The sequence below is a fragment of the Cryptomeria japonica genome, chromosome 7 (assembly GCF_030272615.1).
Source record: "Cryptomeria japonica chromosome 7, Sugi_1.0, whole genome shotgun sequence".
Taxonomy (NCBI): Eukaryota; Viridiplantae; Streptophyta; class Pinopsida; order Cupressales; family Cupressaceae; genus Cryptomeria; species Cryptomeria japonica.
Genome location: NC_081411.1, coordinates 624,174,033 through 624,196,071, shown reverse-complemented (window position 1 = coordinate 624,196,071; position 22,039 = coordinate 624,174,033).

Sequence of the window (22,039 nt, the reverse complement as noted above, 5' to 3'; positions counted from 1 at the left end):
TCTTTAACAAAACATAGCACCAGACCAAAACAACTTTCCAAAATGCTTCACCAATGTCGGCTTCATCATTTTCACCTCGAACTTAGTCACCAAATTCACCGCAATCACTGGAATTCTTACCAGACCAGAACTGTATTGGAATAATCTTGATTTACTAGTTAACTGCCTGTCGATTAACACTTGCTTTCAGATAAGAGCAATCACGACCACCAAATTGAATCTCCAAGAAGAGTTTCCATCAATGACAACCCTAAACCATGAATCAAGCATCGAAAATCACTGGATGCGTGTCAATTGTCAATAGTTTCCTTATTAGCTACCTCAATACATGTTGTGAAGAATTCTCTTATATGTGCCTTAGGATCCCCTTTGCCTTTATACTTGTCAAGTTTTGGTGTCACAAGATGTGGAGGAAATGCGGGCATTGGAACACTTCTATCAAATGGATAAGGACATATGCCTTTCATTGTATACTCTTGCTTTGGTGTATTCATGTATGCCATTTGTTTTTGCAATTCGTTGATTTGTTGTTACAAATCATTCTTGGGTGGTGTCTTTTCTCTTTGAGTTAGTCTCATGTCTGAGCCACCAGGCGGAGGAGGAGGGATATAATGCATGTATGAATGGTACTGATCATAGATGTGCTCATATGGAGGAGGGATATAGTTATAGCTTGCATATGAACCACTTGGCATGGTATTGTAATGAGGGGCACTAGGTCTAGGTTGATACATGTCATGACCATGAGGAAAGGAGGTATCATAGGAATGATCTTGCATATTGCCCCCAAATCTGACACGGGGTCTCCTCGTGTCATGATTTTGAATGTTCATTTGAGTGTGACTATGGGTATTGGTGTGATCCTGGGTATTATCATGAGCATGTGTATTAGCATTCCTTCTTCATGGTAAAGTATGATGGCAAGGTTGTTCGTGAGGGCTCCTAGAAAAACTGGTATGAGTATGGGCATTGGGAACTAGTTTTTAAAATAAGGATGAAGGTGACTCAGGCACAAAATTCTCTCTCCTATTACCACCATTATGTCCTCTTTGATTTTCATTTGTTTGAAGCATTTGATTAGGATCCTCTTCTAAAATTTGTGACATATCAAAACCATGAGGTAGCCTTATTCCACTTTGTGTCATGACTTGAAAAAAGTATTGTCTATCTCTTCTCATGATTTCTTCAACCAATCTATTGAACCTTGGATCTAGGATATTCTCTTCAATATCTGCAGAGGTGATAGATGCATTGTCATTGTCATTGTTGTTCTCATTGTTGGTCTCATTATCATTGTCTGGCATATTACTGTGACTATCAAATGGGTTGTAAAATTTGTCTCCATCAAACTCATAGGTACTCATGTTGAGAGATCTGAGAGCTTCTTTGGCTTCTCTTCTAGACTTTTGGGAACATGTTTCAGCCATGAACTACACCTTGCCTAAAATAAAAGATGGAAAAAAATATGAAGACTATGGAAGACCAAGAAAAGATGGAAAGAATCTAGGGTTATCTTACAATGTCCAGAAATGTAAGTTCAAGATATGTGTGATCTAAAGTAAGGTGTGGCTTCCAAGGAGATGATAGATCTCTTGATGAGATGAGTTGACCTTGACTAAAGAGGACCAAGTGGGACCCTAAGATGATAGATCTGATACGGGAACCACTTAGTGATATGTTGTAATAAGTTTGCAAGATAGGATTCTAGTTTAGAAAATGTGTATGACGGATTGCAAATGAAGGAAAATGATGAACAAATGTAAGACCAAAGTTGGTTGACTGAAAATGATGAATCCTTATGGGAAATTCCTTGGAAGCTCTTCAAATCTCAAAACCTAAGCATGTTTTGTCTTTTCCAAAAAAAATTGCAGATTTTGTTCTGGAACACAAACGCGGAGTTGTTCTGCACAAACGTGATTTCTTATCTTAGACGTAATTTTATGTGACATAGATAAAGTTTTAACTGTTGTTCTGACAATGTTTTGCTTTCTGACAAAAACACGATTATGCCCTATGCAAACGCAATTTACCAACCCAAACATGGTTTCAAGGAACAAAGACGTGGTTTAACTAGTGTAGTGATAGTGTTGATTCTCTAATACATTGACGTGTTTCTGCTCTGCACAAACGCAGTTTCCCAACCCAGATGTGGTTTCTGAGAAAATTTTTGATTATGTCCAAATGTAAAGTTGTTGAATGTGACCAAATCTTGATGTTGAATGTTTTTGTAGCAAGAAAACACAACAAACAATAAAGACACAATGTCTAAAGGTGTGTTTGGCCAAAATGTTTTTGTGTATATTCAAAATATTTTCACTAGTATAGCACAAATTAAAGACACTTGAAAACATGCATAGCCTAGGCTAGAAAGAGAAACCATTCAATGGGGGCCTTGCAACATAGAAATACCTCAAACAAGCGGACAACTAGAGATTTTGGTAGCAATGGCTCCCCCACCACGGCACTGACTTCTCAGGCATACCAAATTCTCTTACCTCAAAAGACCAAAGATCAAATGAGGGATTCTTGTCTCAACATGAAAGGGTACATGAGGGGTATCTACACGGTATGATCCACACTCTCTGAACCATCAAATATAAGGATTTTAGGCCTCTACAACAAAAGGTGTTTAGTGGAGGAACTTTTGCGGTCCTTGGTGTCTACCCATGTGATGACAGCTCATTTAAGAACACACTCCTAATCCCCAAAGAGGATTTTTAATGCATCCAACACAAGTTTGGATACTAGGGAGATTCGTTAGTGTAGATACACATCACCAAATCCTCATAGCTTTGACCTCACGTATTAGTTTATATAGCATGCAGAAGAAGTAGCTCTTGGGTCATGCTCTATCACTTGGCCTTATGGGATAACTGGGAGACAGGCCCTCCTACCTGAATAGAAGATGATAACAATTTCTCTTATACTCAAGGTCCAATGGAAGGTGAGGGGAGAGTATACTTTTTTTATCACCTCTAGGGTTATAAACATGAAATGTGCAAAGCACACCAAACACTTCAAACAAGTTCTTTAACCCTAAATGAAAAAGATGTGACCCTAATTAGACTAAAAAAATCCAAAGACACACAACTAAATTACCCCTGCAACAAATGATTAGAAGTTTTGATCGATTAGCCCCACCTGCAAGCACACTAGTTAGGTAAATTTTTAGAAATCCAAATGTGAAATGGGGCCTTCTACAATACGATATTTTCTCCTTTTCAAAATAGTTGCACCAGTTTGTTAGTCCAATCAAGGGGTTAGGCCAAAAGAAAAATGAAAAACCCTAAAATGAAACAAAAAATATAATGAAACTAAAAAAACAAAAATGTAGTTATACCGAACATAGACGCGACTTTCAAACACAGACGTGGAAAGATGAGATATAAACATGATTTAGAGATTTGGAACCTGCAAAACAAAATTTGAACACAGACATGAAAATAGGAAACATAGATGTACTTTATGGACAGAAATGCAGTATTGTGAAACACATACGCGATTTTGAAAAAAGTTGCACCTGTAACAAACAGAAAATGCAAAAAAGTGAAAATATCCAACTAGACGTGATTTCTGATCAGAGGCGTGATAATATAATTCACAGACGCAATTTCGAGATCTGAGACCTACAAAATCAATAGAAAAACACAGACGCAATAACAGAGATCATAAACGTGATTTCTAAATGTAGACGCAAAAACATCAGTCACAGACGCGCAATAAATCAAAATCGTCGCAAATCCGACCTGCAACTTCACAAAAAAGCCAGATCTGCAAACAAAATGTTAGAAATAAAAGGGACAAGAGTCTCACCATGATGATTAAACTATTGTAAAACCACAAAGATCTACCCATAATAAACCCTAGTTCTACAACCAAACATCCACCATACATCAATGAAGATACCTAAGAACATGAAAAATCCACAAAATCAAACAATATTACCATTCACATGCCAAGTAGGCTTTTAATCTCCATTGTCTCATATCTCCATTGATCTTGTTTGATATATTTTCTCTCAGATTTTATGTAGGCACAAGAGCTCAACAAAGAATCGATTGTGGTTGAAGTAGCTTGATCGCAAGAAGGCTTGATTGCATGAGTGTTGATTAGACGCATTGATTAGGGTAGATAATGAAGGAAGTATCTTCTTATATAGAAGATTCTTTAGAAAAAGGAGGGATAAGATTAAGAGGTTAAAAGATAAATGATCGGCTGGGATTTAAGGGTAGGTAGAAGAAATAATAGAATAATGAAGAGGGTAAGTAGAGGAGGATCAAGAGATAAATGACATGTATCATAGAGGGAAAAAGCTAATGAATTAATTACATAAATAAAGATTTATTTAATTAATAGAACAAGTGGGACCAATTAAATAAATAAAAGTATTTATTTAATTTAGAAGAAAGATAATTTAGATAAATAGAAATATTTGTTTAAATGAGAAAAAGAGGTAAAAGAGGATAAATGAACTAATTAAATAAATAAAGATTTATTTAATTAATAGAAGATAGGATAAAATAATTAAATAAATTAAAATATTTATTTAATTAAAGAGGGCAATTTTAGGTCTCTACAATACAATCTTCAATTGATTCTTTCTTGTTGATATCCCCACCTTAGACATGGCACCTGCACGAAGTCGGAAGTTAATATCATGGTAAAAATAATTCTAATAGCTTATTTTTAGAATTCTCTAAGTTCTGATTTTTAAAGATTTTGTCGTATTCGTGAACTCAAAATTAGAAATTTTTAACAATGAATAACATGAATTTTGAAACTTAGATAAATTTTGATCAAATAAAGCATACTGCCTCCTTCAAAACTTGATTTTGAGACGTAATACAAGTCTTAACACAACCAGAAAATTCTAAAGACACCCCAATAAACTCAGAAAATGAAGGATTTCATTGTTTGAAACACTTTTCCAGGTCTGATACACTTGTCAATGCTTAGAAAATGAATAATTTTGAATGCTAAAATGTTGTCATGTCTGATTTTATGAGGACAGCCTAAATATGCCCCTTTTGGGTTTGAAAAATGTATAATCTTGGTTGTTCCAACACGTCTTAGCTTTGATTTCTCTTTTTTTAGGTCTGAGAACAAAATTCTAGTGGTTGGGAATGAAGTTGGACTAGCAAATGTGTACTAATGTTGTGTCTAGGACGTTGGAGATGATACTTCAAATCTAAACCAGCAATATTGCCCCCTCAATGGTGCCATAAAATCACCCAACAATGGCGTCAAACATGAATTTAGACAAAATTGCCCCTCTACCAGGAATGGTGTCAAATGCAAATGCTCACAAATCTAACAATAGAGCCCCCAAAATGATATCACCAACCCTCCAATAATGGCACCACACACACCAAACCACCTTAATCAGAAATGGCGCCACACAAAATCTTGGAAATGTTCTCCAATAATGGTGCAAATCCATACTTGGACAAATTTGAATCTTCAACTTGCAATGGTACGCAATCTGCCTTCAAACTATGACATCAATGATATTATAATATTATTTAAGTGTTGGTTGGGTCATTTTATTCTTGTTTTTACGTTGCAATATCACCACACAAGCAATGTGGGATAAAACTTATCTTCTATCAACCTAATAAAAAATCGACTTGCATAGGGATTCCACACTTTGCATTAAATTTATTTCACTTGATCATTAAATGTTGGTGGTAAGGAAAAATTAATATCATTTGGGCACACTTGTCATTTAAACTTCATTTGAATTCAACTTTAGCCACATAGGAGAAAATTGAACCCCATCTGGACAGATAATTTCACTTAAACTCACCTCCAATTGTCATTTAAAGCCTTGACGGTAAAAACGACCCTCATCTAGACAACTTAGTTTCATCATTTCATTCACTTGCATCCCCAAATTGACTCCAAGGGAAAAATGATGGCCATCTGGACAATTAAAATTTCATTAAACTTGTCAAACTTCATCAAAATGGCCTCCAAGGGAAATCAAACTCCATCTAGACAACTAAAATCAACCAAAATTCATCATTTTACCTGCAGTGAAAAAACACACCTCGTCGAGACAACATAAATTTGTCCACACTTCACTTTGTCACACTTATTTCCCTCTCTAGTGGAGATTCGAACCTCATCTGACAAGTAATTTCACTTAACTTGGTCATTTACCTCCTAGTGGAAAAACATGGGTCATCTAGACACACTTTCCTTGTACATTTTCGCTCTTGAAGGCCTGGTGGAAAAACAACCTCCATCGGGACAACCATAGTGGAGAATCAAGATGCATCAAGATTTTCCCAAAAATGATTGAAACTCAATGGAAAAAAGCCTCCCATAGGGATAGATCACTTCAATGCCTTAATTTCATGGGGAAAAACATTTTCTAGATTGGGATAATGATGATTTTCACCTTGTAAAAGCCCAAAATTGTCAAATTTTATCTTTTCACTCAGTGGAAATTCTATTTCCATTGATACTTAACATTTTAACTAGATTTGAGGGGTGGAAAACTGGGGTTCATCAGGGCTTTGTGCACATTTGACTTATTGAACCTCCTAGGAGTGAAAAGACAACTTCTATAGGGACTTTGACGCTCTAGCACAAAATTCACACCAATTTGCAAAACCTAAACACATTTTATGCTCACATTTAAAGTAAGTTGCAACCTCAACACTTTGGCAAAATTTAGGATCACTTTGACATTTAACATTTCTAACACTTGATCCTATTTACTTCAAAACTTAAAATTTAAACATTACTCGCACATTGAAGACCTCTTGGCATGATCACATCAAAAAATGAGACTCGGGCATTGAAAGCTCAAAATTGCCACCTAGCTACCAAAAACCTAAACTAAAAAAGTGTGGAAGTAGGAAGTGGGGGGTCCTTGTTTGCAATTGGGCAATGTGTGAAAAGGTCACAAAACTAGGTCATATATTTTGTATGAAAGGGTTCATGGTAGATAATTTAAAAGTGGCACTCATAATGACATTAAAACCACCCAAAACTACAATAGAGGCAAACAAATTTTTGCACCATATAAAATATCACTTCATATTCATTAGAGAGTATGTAAAAATCACAACACCACTAAAGAAATTATTAAAGAAGAAATCAAATAAAGCAAATGAATGGACAGAACAATCAACAATCTTTTCACATGCTCAAGCAAAATATTTCAAAAGCACCAATCTTTATCTTCCCAAACTAGACATATCCCTTCCATGTCCATGTAGATGGATCCAAAATAGAGATATGGGCAATTTTAGCACAACCTAGGGGAAAAAAATACCGCCCCATAGCCATTGCACACAAGAAACTCTCACAAATGGATAACAATTATACAAAAAAAAAGAGGCCTTAGTATTGGTGTATACACTACCAAAATTTAGACACTATTTACCATCTACATTTATATTTTATACTCAACATGAATCATTGAATTATTGCTTAAACAAACTAGTAACACAAAGAAGAATATGCAAATGGCTACTACTCTTTCAAGAATTCGATTTGAACCTTATGATAAAAGCAAGGAAAAACAATCAAGACCCTATCTATCTTTCTAGAATTGAAACTAAAGAACCAGATGACTACAAAGATCTCACTCGCACAAATATGTTTAGAGTAACTATGGTATCAGTAGAGGATGTAGCAACTTTACTATCCACAAGAGAATTTCCACCAAGTATGTCACCGTAGGACAAGCAAACACTTCTAAAAAAGTCTCTAGCCTACACATTGATTGAAGGAGAGTTACATAGAATATGAAAAGAGGATATTATCATAAGGGTAGCCTATGAGCATGAAAGACAAGATATACTTAGGGAATTCCACGAAGGAATATTGGTGGTCATAATTCAAGAGAAGTTACCACAAAGAAAGTAAAATTGGCAAGACATTGGTGTCCACAACTTATGATACCCATGCAAGATATGGATGGAAACTAAGGGCACAAATAAAAACCCTACATACTCAAATGCAACAGCTCTAATATCAAAGAGAAGTAATAAAGGACCAAATCAATTAAGAGAGTTAGTGAGTTTGAGGCTTGCATAGCATCCTTTGTGATACACAAATCATGGAACAAAAAATACAAATGAAATCTACTATACCAAAAGCCAAACACCTTCTACCTCAAGTCCAACAAGAAAAAGCCCAATCAAACAATAGCACTATTTGACTCAAAGAGATCTAAAAGAACATTTTGTCTACAAATTAAGTCTTTTTGCATGTCTTGTGGATAAGATGCAATTTTGAAAGGGGGTGATGTTGGCAAAGATATAACAAAAGACAAAATAGAGATGTTGAGGAAGCAAAAGCCATCACAAGGTGCCACAAATGGAATGCAGATCCCAAGGATGACTAAGTCCATTAGTATTAGGTGTATATTATTAGAGAAAATCCCAAATAGTATGTATATAAATGAAAAGATGTAAGAGATGAGAAATAACAGAGATAGAATAGGAGATTTGATAGGCATGAGAAGTGTAATGTCCCCGACTTGGAGTTTAACTTGTTTGTGCTAAAAACTAACCTAAAGAAGTGCATGTTTGGGGTTATAGAAGGCACATTGTTGGCACATGTAATATTAGAGAAAGCTATATCTATTGATCCCGATAGGATAGAGGCTAATCCAATATCAGCATGCCCTGCTAGCAATAAAGAATTGAAGTTATTCTTTGGGAAGATCAACTTCATCGGGAAGTTCATTACAAGTTTTACAAAGATAATATGGCCACTAAACGAAATGTTGAAGAAACATGCAAAGATGGAATAGACTCCATCAGCCAAGAGAGCATTTGAAGAGATTAAATAGGCAATTGCCAATACTCTCGTCCTCATAAATCCAAACCATATGAGGCCCTTTTACTTATACACACTTGTGTGGCCATTATTACAAAGAGATTCGAAGGAAAGGATGAGCATCCAATCGCATTCATGAGTTCACCACTCAAGGATGTTGAGTTAAGATACCCCAATGTAGAGAAGCAAGTGTACACACTAGTTAAATCAATCAAGAAATTTTTCCACTACATCCTAAGAAGTAAAGTGTATGCTATTGTCCCAAACATTGCAGTCAAGACACTATTAATGCAAAATGAGTTTGGCGAAAGGAGAGGAAAGTGGATTGCCACTATCCAAGAGTACGATATTGAATACAACCCATGTAGCTATTCACATTGGAACCTGGAAATTACGATTGTCTCATTAGGAGGAATGAATGCAATTGCACACACATAGGTAGTCAAAGAATAATTGACTTGGTACAATTTGGGACTTTCCTCTTGTTTGTGTATATTTTTTAACCTTTTGATAATGGGAACTTGCCGGAGATTCTAGGTTTCAAGTGGGTTTTATTCTTGAAATGTTTAGAAACATTTCTATAGTAGAGTCACCAGATGTTGTGATCATTTCACATATCACCCCATCACAAATGGGGACCCCTCTTTTGCTTTCAGTTTTAGATTTGTTAGGTTAAGAGTGATCCTTTGAATGAATAATTTTGAGTTAATCTCATATCCAACATTTTGAATGTTAAAGATTCACATTTTTTTGCTTTATTTGATAGAAATGAGATGCAAATTTAACTCAGGCAAGATGATTTTGGAGGTTGAACATTCAAGAAAGAGTGATGAAATTGAAATCACTAAGAGAGGCTTTCAGCAAATTAGAATAAGACAATGTGTAATGCCCCGCCAGGAAACCCCGAAGGGATTAAGCCAAAACACAAGAATAGGGTGCAATAATTTATTTTTTTTAAAGTTACACCACATTAAGATACAACAAGATATCAAAGATTCAGATAACATAGCGGAAGACATCAACTAACACCTAAAGAGTTTCCCAATGAGATTACTTAAATTTCACAATTTACTTAACTCACACAATTAATCCTACAAGCTGATTATCTTAATAACGAGATAATTCTTAATCAGGACAATTTCTTTCAAAGGACGGAAATATAAATCACAAGCAAAGATTCAACCATAAGATCTATCCATAATCTTCATTCAAGCTTTTCATTTAAAATTATAAGCCATGCATCTAATATCCTAACACACTAGGATTCCATCATAACATAAGAGATCTTTTCAAGCATATTTAATTTTCTAACCACAACTGAATAGATTCCATTACTCTAAGATACATTCTTTCATACTCCAATTTATTGCATTTAAAGACAATTACATACATGCATCTACGATAATTCTCATCTAAACCACTTACGCATTCGATCAACATGGCATTCAAGAAGGGACTGAATATAAGCATTTAAAGTTAATTCCATTTATCCACTTAACCATTCTAACATAAGCTAATCATACATGATAAAGCTGAATAAAGGAAACATAAGAGAATACATCACATGACACCATAATGATCTCGGAGTTCACCCCTAAAGGGCTACATCTCTGGGTCTGCTCAACTACAAGACCCCTCTGATAATTAATAAAGTTAAGAATACAAGAGGTTACACCATTACAATCCTGCCATCAAGGCGAAACATAAGCAATATACAAACGACCATATCGGTCAATAAATACATAAACAATCCCTGAAAAGAACAGGATCCAGCTGAACATAATCGAAGCTAATACAAAGGTCCAGGAGAGCATCCATAAAACTGAGTCATCACCACCCAAGGTCTAACATGAAACCGATACCCACAAGGGCAGAGACAAAAGGACGACCCACAAAGGTACTCCTAACAGGACAAAACGATAACACACTAGTGAACGTAGGGACAAGTGTCATCACACGACCTGGTATGGTTACCATGGCAAGTCTTCATAGGTTCCGGTCCCATACACTGGGTCACCCTGGCAACCTAATCCGAGCTTCCGGCCCATCCAAGCCTCATGTGGACCCACACATCCTCTCATGAAGACAAGGATGGTAGTTTGCCATTTCAGGCCTTCTCACAGCATGTCGAATCTATGATAGCACTCGGCCCATGTGTGAGGCACAATTATCTTACTTAGAGATTACATTCTAATCTACTACAGGTTATCACTTATAAGACTCACTTTCGATGGGTTACCCAGCAGCCACTTTGGGCGCGGCCCCCAATCGAAAGCCACTTTCCCATACGACACTAGACTATACTCTGACGAACTCAAAACCAAGGAATAGACATGGTCAGACAAACGGAGTTCAAAAAGAAGAGGACAACCATCAGGTCAAACACGACTCATAGATGAACACTTACAGACGGTACTCTAACTAGAGACCTGACAACTAAGGTCAACCACAAATCATCATTTGACACCCACACAAGGGATATGACCAACTACGACAACACCACAATACAACAGTCAACTCGGAATCGAGGACTGAAACAGGTACCCCAAATCAAGCCATACGACAGGGACCTATCAAACAAAGCACTCTTGCCATTTCATAATCAAAAGCGAATACAGAAATTAAACTCGCAAAGATAATAAACAGAAAGAACAATATTCAACAGATGCAATCTTTCCGAATTGATCTAAACATTAAACGTCGATCAAGTTATCTACAAGATCTATATCAGATTACAGTTATCTACCTCATCTAGGAATAGGTTGTTCTTGGTTTTCTAACTCTCTAAGGTCCAAAGCATTGAACAGACATATAAAGCCATAATGAGTTTTTAAACCAATTCATATTAATAAAATTCAGACAACCATTAATCAAATAAATAAGATATTTAATCTCCAACAAAACATCATTAACATACTGGTCCAAAACCGACCTCTACAGTTTTGTATTTTCAAACCCAGATGCATAATACGGATCACGGAAATATAATAATAAAAAAGAGAGTCTAAAAGGAGATAATCATTTCCAAAAGCATATCGTTTCAATTTCTAGTGATCAATGGTAAAATATCTCACTTACTTCTTGATTACTCAAATGATATGTTCTAAGATAATATTTAACATCATCAATTAGTAATTACATCGTACTTCAACGATTTTCCAATAACATAATATTCTATTTTGTTTTTAACAATACTACCTCAATTAGCCAACTTCCCTAATCAGCTAGAAGGTAAGATCTAAATTTATTAATCCAAGATAAATCAGAATATAAACAATGACATTCAGTTGCGAAATTAACAGTTTTAAAACTTAATCAGAAAGAGAACATAAGTCATGAAATGAGATTGAATAATGATTAACCTATAAACTCCATTATAAAATTAATCAATATCAAATCAACGTTTATCATGCTTATGCCACCTTAATCATATTTAAGCAACTAATTAAAGCTTAACATTAAAATAACTTACATTAAAATAATATTAAATATTATATGCATTTTTTTTGAATGATAAAAAAAATACATTAAAAAAAAAACCATTTTAAAAACTATGTTTTAAAAAAAAAATGCATTTAAAAAAAAGGAAGCGAGGGCGGGGCCCACCTCCCAACTGGGATGGCTGGGCGCCCAACCCTAGCCGCAGGCGGAGGAAGCTCGCGGGCAGCGCCACGGTGGTGCCCGCAGGTCCCGCGGTGCCCTGCGGCCACCGCGGTCCCTGCGGCCACCATCGTGGGCCGCGGCCACTGTGTTGCTGAGCGGGAGAAGGGGGACGAGCGGGGGAGGGGAGGAGGAGCGGGTGGAGATCCGCTCCCCGCCCTCCAAACCCCAACCCAAACAATTAAACAAACACGCCCAGTCCGAAAATTAACACAAACGCCCAGCACAAAATTGATAAAGAATTTCGATTTAATAAAAGTTCGGTTTAAACGAACTGTGTTTGGTGTCATATTTTCTTGATGGTTTTTTTTCATCCTTTACAAACACCCAAGGGTTTCAAACACCCAAAAAGAATAGAGGAATTAACAACACCTCAAATACATTTCCAGCCAAGCTAATTAATTTACTAAATCAGTTCATAAGCATGGCATTCAATGGAGAATCTGGAACCAAGATAGCATGAAACATCCAAACCCCCATTTCCATTTTATACAATAACTAAAATTGAGAATTAGATCCTACCTGATCTCGCGTTCCTGGCAAGATCTGCTGAAGAGCCCCAGTCTCCAACTACCAAAACCTTCCTTCTCCATCCAAAATCCCCAAATTTCATCTCCAAAATTACTTTCCAACCAAAAATTCTCCAAAAATGTCCATCCTCCAATTTTCCCCAAATTTTGGGTTATATGGAAGAGTTGACCAAAAATTCCATTTTTGGAATTAAAATTCTTATTTTCAAATAATTCTCAACATTTAATCCTTTTCTAACTATTGCAACAAATTAACTTGCTTTTCAAATCCAAAATCGATTTCCTCATTTAATTAAATTTAGCCTTTCAAATTTCAAAAGCCAACAGAATACTATTAAGTCTATTGCGATAAAATACAAAACTTTCCTTTTTCAACAGCATATCTAAACTGCATTTAATATTCAAAATCAGTCATTTAATCGAACTTACTCCCAATTTAAAACGAGCAATTCAAAATCAACGAAAATCGCATAACGAAATCCCGATTAATTTAGTCCATTAATCTCTAATGCACAATTACATATTTAAACAGAATAATTACCATGGACTAATTAATCAATTTAACCATGCACACCAAGCATGCAAAACGAGAAGGTCAACCAAATGGACGACTCGCAAACCCAAACAAAAAGGGATACCGACGACGACTGACGATGCTCACTTGAGCACGACGAAGGTCAACCAGGGTCTTACGACCACCTAATCCAACTCTAAGGATTAAGGAGGTACACTCAAACCTACAAATTCAGGTGAAGACGAACCTCGCACTCATGCGGCGTTGTACCTGAAATTTCCTGCAACCAAGAGTCATACATGCATACATATATAAAATTTAATTAAAGCATTAGTCCGATACTAATATCACGAAATAGGAACACTGAATAACTTGCATACAACTAGTGTGAAAACCACATCAACAGCTATGCGTTAAATCAAACATCTGACTATAACATTATATTAAGATAACTAACCAAGATTAAACCAAGATTAGAATTTGATTAGGGTAGGGGTACTACACAATGAAATTTTGTATTTTGGAGGATTGTCATTGACCCCTCAAAAGTGCAACTTAAGCATTTCAGCAACTATCATCGACCCCTCAGATGTGTGACTTAAACATTTTATGCATTCCTTTTCTCCTTGAATCAGTGAACCAAGGTCTTGTATTGCATTTCTATGATTGAGATCATTGTTTTTGTCAAAGTGTGTTGCCAGGTAGTTCAAGAAATTATCAAGTGTGGAAGGATATCAATTACTTTCTTTGATTGCCTAGATTAGCAACTTAAGGTTTTTATCATTTCTTTTGCCTCCTCCAAGTAGCGACCTAAGATTTTTCATTCCCTTTGTTGATCAAGACCAACGAACCGAGAAAGTTCACTTCCAACCAGCAACTTGGGCATTTCAAGTTGCATTTCCTTTGAGGGTCCAAATGTGCAACTTAAGGTTTTGATGATTTTCGTTTCTACCTTGAAAGTGCAACTTAAGGACAAGGCGATTTCCTTTTCTATGTGAAAAGTGTGATTTAAGGATTATGTTATTGTCATTGTCCCCCTAAAAGTGCGACTTAAGAGATGAATCACTTTCTTTGCCATGCTAAATGTGTGACTTAAGGGTTGAATGATTTCCTTTGCCCCCCAAAAGGTCTAACATAAGGATGATTGATTGTCATTGACACCTCAAATCAGCGACTTAAGAAAGATTTTTTTAAGATGCATTGAATGGACCCCATGATTTTGAAAGAGAGATGTTTATTTTTTAAATTTGAAATTAAGATCCAAACCCACAATTTTAAAAGAGAGATGTTTTTATCTAAATTTGGAATTAAGATCCAAAGTCGACCTCTTGTTTTAATTGCAAAACATTAAATTGAATTCACAAGTTGGTCTTGTGATGAGGTATTGCACCCTTTAAAGTGACTATAAAGTGGTGTTTGATCATTTCATTTGATCAAACACAAAATTGATATTGTAGAGACTTTCATGAAGGTGGTGATTTCAATCATATATATCAGTCAAATTTGTCACTGATAGATGACAAATTCGCTCCTTATTGATAGTGATCTTCATTGAAGCTAAGGTGAAGTCATTGGAAGCATCGAACTTGATCATCATTCATAGCAAATCGACCTATTTTGTGATAAACTTATAAGGCACTAAGAGGGGGGGTGAATCGGTGCAAGAAAAAACAATATGAATCTGATCACCAACTTAAACAACTTAAAACTTAACAAGCATAAGAGGAATATCACCACATAAGCTAATGCCCAATAAAAAACTTCCACATAACACGAGATTTATACGTGGAAACCCAAAAGGGAAAAACCATGGTGGGAGTTAATACCCACAAGATTCACTATCTGTAGAATAGAAATCTTGATCGGTTAAGGTCTTACAAACATCCCCTGTTCGGAGCAGACTCAATTAGGAGTCACCCAGTTAAGGGATTTAAATGATGAGCCCTATTAGGAGCTTTGACCTGTTAGGATCAACCTTGCAAGAGGATTTAACACTCTGATATAGAGCTACCCTGTTAGGGGATTTACAATGTAAAGCCTGATAGGACCTACCTGGTCAAGAGATTTTACTGTTGTAACTATTAAGATAACAACAGTTCAAATGATTTTCATATAACACCTCTATGTCTAATAAGATCCGCTTCAAATCCTCAAAACTTCAATAACACATCAATACATAGCGTCACTAATCACAGCACAATCACAATCTCAATATTCGCCTTCGATCTTATGTCTATCTCATAACTCATCACACTTTTTATAGACATCAACTTAGTCGGCTACAACCTTGGAACAATTTCCTAGGTTCAATTAATCTAGACAAAATAACTTTGCACGTTGAACTTATGTCGGCCACTGACATAATAAATCAAAACATGTATTGTTTTATCGATTTAAGTTACTTTATCACTATCGGTTAAGTGTTCATTAGAATACTTGCGTTGTACATCAAATCTTGCTTGTCCGGTTGAATCTACCAATGTAGTCAAGAACATAGCTCCAAATAAGAAAGATCACTCCTGTAAAACCACATCATTCAACTCTTCATCAATTGCCTATACCGATTGCATGAATGCAACTATGTCTTTATTTACCGGTTAATAACCTATACTTGTCTCCATCACTCCTGTAAAACCACATCATTCAACTCTTCATCAATCGCCTGTATCAGTTACATGAATGCAACTCTATCTTTGTTTACCGGTTAAAAACCTATTTCTTGGTTCACTGTTAAACTGTCATTTGTACCGATTATACCTTATCGGTTGGCTTCCAAGACTTAGATGACCAGAAAAACATTGTTTCCATCAATGACAACACAAGACTTAGTCATCAAACATAAATCTCAATATCTTCATCACATTCACCAATCAATCATTTACTGATTGCATTTCACAATAGTCTTTACCGATTCAATCAAATGCCAACATTTTGATCAGTGAATTCATTATCCAAGCCTTGTGATGAGGTATCGCACCCTTTAAAGCAACTATAAAGTGGTGTTTGATCATTTCATTTGATCAAACATAAAATTGATATTGCAGAGGCTTTCATGAAGGTAGTGATTTCAGTCATATATATTAGTCAAGTTTGTCACTAATAGAAGACAAACTCACTCCTTGTTGATAGATTTGAGGTTAAGGCGATGTCATTGGAGGCATTGAATTTCATCATCATTCATAGCAAATCGACCTCTTTTGATTAGTGAATTTATTATCTAGGCCAACGACATTGTAACTATTGAACATCAGTAATATTGCATCTATCAAACTTTAGCAATCTTGTCATTGATCAAACAGGGAGTTTGGAAGCAAGACTATCACTTCTACATCAACAATTTGTGAACGATTTTCGAGCATTGGACATTAGTGAGGCCTTGAAAGAGGGAAATTTTGCCAAATTATAAATCAAATTGAATTTTCAGCTAGAATTAAAGTTATTTGCAAGTCTGAGACAAGTTCATTTAATCATTTTTCAAGGAAATTAGACCATATTCAGCACTGGTATACCTTATTGCTAATCAATTTTGAACATAGGAGGCTATAATTCATTGCATTCTAATCATACAAATGCCTTTAAAGGCATAATTTATTAGCATAGATGGTCATGTCCAAGTAGAATTGAGTTTTGCAAGTTGGGGTTTTAGCATATGCACCTAGGGTTTTAAGCAATATCAAAGATTTTGATAAATTATCAGCTCTAAAGAAGAAATCTTAGCCTAGGTGATTGATTTCCATTGCAAGAATTAATATCATGTCATAAAACTAACCTAGACAACTCTCACAAGTAGAATATGGAACGAGCACGACAAACTCTCATCGAGGAGGACTCAAAAGGAGAGGCGATGGAGTTCAAGATTGTATCATTTTGGGGCAATGTAGGAGATATCAACCTTGGACAAATCAACATGAAGAAATTCCAAGGACCGCTATACACCACCAAGCCTTCTGGATACTCAAAGATGATGATCGAGAGCAGACTAGTGAAAGCGGCAGGTCTCCCTCTAGTTGTGCAGTGCAATGAGTTGATTGTTGAGTGTGCCAAGCAACTATTATACAAGAAAAATAATGATAGTGGCACCTAATCGATTAATTTATAGAGGTCAAGTTGGTGCAAGAGTTGGAGAATTGAGAGCATGTGATTCATACACAATTACATTACCTAGACAAGACACATTACAAGAGGGTAAATGATGTCTTCACTATGCACATCACGAGAACGTTGCAAGGTGTTGGCATTTTTTATGTTTATGTTGTGACTGTCATTGATGGACACACACTTGCATTGAGATCTCCTTTATATGTATGAGCTAGAGCTCAACCGGTATCTGTTCCAAATAGTATGTTGTATTCTAGTCTTTAGACTATTGGTGATTTTTGCAGAATGTGTTTCCCGGTCTGAAGCGGCATGTCAACCCCAAGCGGTTCGTAGATCTCAAGTGGTACGAGGAAGCAAAGCGGCATAACACATTCTTACCAGTCTTCATTTTTTGTCAAACCGGCAACCAGTATTTTGTATGAACCGGTAATACTCTGTGATGAGTTACCAATCGGCATTTTGTGATGAGTTACCAATCCACCGATTGTTTAACGGTGTCGACACACTGGCGGTGCTTCTTGTGTTGTGTTACTGAGTATGTCTAGATTCATTGAACCTAGGAAATTGAAATGTAATCCTATTAGACCGACATGAAATCAAACTCCTTTAAAAGGACATTATCTCTAGGGTTTTAAGTTGTTGCTAAAAGGGTTTATGTTGTGACTAGGGTTTAAGGTGGTCGATGAGTTGTTGTAAGAGCGATCTTATCTGAGAAGATCAGGTTGTAACTGAGTGAGAGATAGAGAAGACTGAAGTAATGCTGGAATGCATTAGCTGTGAGCTATACTGGATCTAACCAAGTAGTTTGTGCTATTAGATAGATCAAACACTTGTTGATTACTCACATCTTTGACAAGTCTGTAGCCCTTAACCGGGTAGGCCCAAAAGCCTTTTGTAAAATCCTCTAACAAGGTGGTTCACCTCTGTAAATCTAAAATCCTCTAGCAAGGTAGTCTTTAAACGGACTTATCTCCTAACAGAGATTGAGATTCCTAACAGGATCTATTCTGGTGAAGAACATTGTAAGACCTTAACTGGTCTGACCTTAACCGGTCCGGTTTCTATTCTGTAGAGATAGTGACTTGTTATTTCCATCTCACTATGGTTTTTCCCACTTGGGTTTCCATGTCAAATATCTTGTGTTATGGTTGTATTGTTTTTGTGGGTGAATGCTTTATTTGCATTTTGGTTTGTATGCATGATAACCGATCTGTCTGTTAAACGGTTTTACCGATTTATATTCAAACTGTTTAAGTGTTTTAGTGCAGTGATTTTTGGCATACTAATTCACCCCCAACCCCCCCCCTCTTAGTATTCATCAATTGGTATCAGAGCCTACCTTTCTATAAGTTTAACCACTTCGAAAGAGATATGGGGGAATACACCTTGAGGGAACTTACTCAATGGCTCACTCAGTCTGAGAAAGCCTATGATGATCTTATGGTCAAATACAAGGCATCTCAAGCAAAAAGGAGAGAACATGCAGAAAAGCTAATGGAGCTATCTGAAAATAGTTCTGCAGATGAAGCAGATATGGAAGCCATGATAGCAGAAGTAAATAAGCTAAATGATTCAAACTCCAATCTGAGAAAGGAGTTGGAAGGACTGACTATCCAGTTTAGTCAAGAGCTTGAGAACCAGAGGAAAGTTGAAGATCTGGTAAAGGACAAAGATCATGAGATCTCCAAGTTGAAACAAGAGATTAGTGCACTGACTGCTCACCTTCATGAGAGCAGAATGGAAAAAGGAGTACAAGATGAACTTAACATAGCCATCTCTGAAAATGCAAGCGTAATGGAGACAAATAATGCTATTTCCAAAGAACTCTCTGAGTCAAAGGAAATACTTGCTAAGTTGAGCAAAAGTATTGTTAAGCTATAGCAAAATCTTAAGTCATCTAGACCAGTAAAGAATACCAATGGACTTGGTTTCTCTGGACATGAGGAAGGAGAATCCTAAGGAACAAATGTTGAAGCATCAAAGAAGCAACCGGAATTCAAAGGAAAAGGTAAGCAAAAATTCAAACCTGTTTGCTTTAACTGTCTTAAAGAAGGACACAATGCTAATGTATGTAGGAGCAAAGCCTACAATAATTTTCCTTACTTTATTAACAATGTACCTAGATCCAATAAGTTCAATGGTCATTGTTATGCATGCAACAAGTTTGGGCATAGAGCATTTGAATGCAGGTCTGTGATGAATAACACTGGAAGATATCCTCAAAGGACCCAAGGAGTTGGTCCTGAACCTTTTGTGAACCGGAACTACAACCGGTTTAATGTCTTCAATCATCAGCCAAGAAGCGGTGGCCATCAAGCGGCAACCGGATGGAGAGAAAATTGTATGATCTGTCATGGTCATGGTCACACTGCTGCAACATGCAGAAGGAAGAATGGAAACATGAACAATGGACCTTGGAGAGCACCTAGATTGGTTTTCTATCACTGCAACAAACCGGGTCACATTGCAAGATTCTGCAGAAGTAGAAAGAGTATATCTGATGATATACTGGTCACTCCAGAAGGAGAAATTAATGTTGAAACAGTTCAAGCGAACATGAACAAAACTTGGAGGAAGAAACCAACAATGTTGGAAGAGGAACCGGTTTCTGCACCTAGTGTGAAAATATTGGAAGTGGCAAACTAAGCTTCAAAAGGCTTAGGGGGAGCAAACGGCGAAATGTTTTCGAACCCCCGATTTACACCAGTAAAAGACCTTAATCGGTATGTGATATCTGTCACTTGACAGAAAACCGAAAACGGTAAAAAGGCAAATTAGGGTTTACGCCCTAATAGAGGAGCATTAATGGCGATAGGTGAGAGACATGTATAAAAGCAAAAAAAAATTCAAATCATTTCTCACTATCTAATTTTGAGGGAAGAAAAGTTTTTTCAAAGAGCAAAGCAAAGAAAAGGTGATTTGAGCTGAGATTTCAAGAAATTGACAAATCGCGAAGGAGATTCAAATTCAAATTGCAAACGGTCAAGAGGAGAACACAAAGCGGTGATTCAGCAACCAACGGAGTGTGGAGTGAAGGAGAATCAGAAAGCCCTAAATTCGCGTTTTAAAGGTATTTTTCAAGTTCTTAAAATATTCTACAATGGCGGCCGCATCTCATACCAATTCTAGTGCATCCATTGAGTCTGAAAGTTTCATTCAAAGGAAGTCAAAGTATAATGCCCTATCACGAGTTCCGACTGGAGTGATAGTAGAAGAGGGAATTTCTGACTATATTGATTGCAAGATAGAAGACCTAGGGTCTCTAGCCATCCACTCCCAACTAGGTCTGTTTTGTGGAAAGGACAAGAAAATCAAATCGGAATATAGTATCTTAGAGAAGAAACTCCATAATGTTGTATACTTTCTGGAAGACTTTACAGAGGATCATATTAGGATTATTCTTAGCAGGGTCTATGGTGACAAGATGTACCTGGAGAGGATGCATGATATTACGCCACAGGCAATTCATGCAGTCACCAGTTTCTACAACACAGGGGAAGTGCCAGCCCTAAGGACAATAAGCAAAATGGAAATGTCAAGGCTCACCAGTTCAATGAGCGATTCTCGAGGCATGACAGTCAACTCCATCAAGGATGATTTGGTTAAGTATGCCTGCATGGTGATTGGCTACTGAACATTCTCTGTCAGTAGAATTAACTTTGTATCTGCTACAGCGGTAAATGTCGCTTACCAGATGATTAAAGAGGATGCATCATTTGACCTGTGCACTGGTATGCAGAGGCAACTCCTGTCTAATTTGAAGTCGATCAAACAGGATAATGCACTAAGATTAAAGTTCATACAATTATTGGTTGGGTTGTTCTTCTATTTCCAAGGCTACTTTCCTGGAGTAGGAGATGTCCAGTGGTCTCCTGACCAACCGATAACCAAGCAGATCAAGGAAAGCATTCAAGCAATCGGAACCAGTTACCCTGATGTGCTGAACAAGTATTTTGATGAGTTCAGATGGAAAATGAGTCAAAGGATGAGGATCTCAGGTGACATGGTCAAGAAATATGAAGATGACATATGTTTCACCATCCAGGTGGACAAATGCTTAATGGAGGCTATTGAGCCTAGAATGGAAGAAGTGGAGCCAATGGGCTATAAGCTGATGTACGATATGCTGGAAGAATATGCCTCAACCCTTATTGCCTCACCTCTTGATCCTAAGGCAAAGAGGACCAGAACCTATCTGGAAAGGATTGCACCGATCAAGGAACCATCTGTTAAGAAAGGAAAAGAACCAGCAACAAAGAAAGCAAAGGCAGTGCCTGCAGCATCGACATCGGCTACTACTAGAACTCCAAGAGTGACCAAGCGGTCACCTGCAAAGAAGAAACTGGAAGTGGCACTGGAAAAAGTCTTTGAAACAAAAAGGAAGACTAAGTCAAATGAACTGGACTCTGAAGAGACTGTGTCTGAGGAGATGCCAAAG